Raw genomic sequence first — 705 nt, forward strand, 5'->3', positions numbered from 1 at the left:
TAAATAGACCTCTCCAATATATTATTCTGTTCATTTTTTTTAACGTAAACTATATCACTGCATACATTTCTTTTTGCACAGCTTGGTTTTCTTCACTCAAGAATCTGCTTGGAGATCATAGAAGATCAGCACCATTCCTTATAAGAACACCTTAGTAGCCTGTAATCTGTACCCGCTGGAGTTGAGTTAACCACTTGGTTGCTGTTACGAAAGCCCTGGGTTCTTACGCCATGCGGCTGGCTTGTGGAAGCAGGTGTAAGTAATTGCTGGATTTGAGGTCTGGATTTGAGGAGTGGGCTCACAAGTGTTTATGACATTATTATAAATGAATATATGAATGCATAAATTAGCGAAATAAAAGCGGGACACGCCTGGACCAATGATGAGAAAGTGTTTGTGAACAAAGGATCGTGATTAATCCCGTTCTGTGCAAAATACTAAGGTCCGTTAAAAGACAATGGGTCTCGGCTGTTGCATTCTTTTTAAGAGCTGTTTAATATTCCGGGGTGTGTTTGCACCATTGTTGATTAGAGCTTCCTCTGTTGTTGAAAATCCCAGCTGTACGTCTGCTGGGGTGGGCCAGTGTGTGCGCATAGATGCTTGGGTCAAAGTCCTACGCGTCGGGGTGGGTCCCCGGTTCATGTGTGCTCGTTATATTATTTAAGAAACATAAACAGGAAAGACACATAAAATAAACGTGGTCCT

The 705-nt window shown here is 41.8% G+C and overlaps 1 non-coding gene across 1 annotated transcript; it reads left to right on the forward strand.

The window, feature by feature from the left end:
- Window positions 1-372: 372 nt before the first annotated feature.
- On the forward strand, window positions 373-449 carry LOC130852885 (small nucleolar RNA SNORD112). The gene has a single exon (XR_009053586.1). It is a non-coding gene; the product is annotated as a small nucleolar RNA SNORD112 (small nucleolar RNA).
- The last annotated feature ends 256 nt before the right edge of the window (window positions 450-705 follow it).

Source organism: Hippopotamus amphibius, chromosome 4 (genome assembly GCF_030028045.1).
Source record: "Hippopotamus amphibius kiboko isolate mHipAmp2 chromosome 4, mHipAmp2.hap2, whole genome shotgun sequence".
Lineage (NCBI taxonomy): Eukaryota > Metazoa > Chordata > Mammalia > Artiodactyla > Hippopotamidae > Hippopotamus > Hippopotamus amphibius.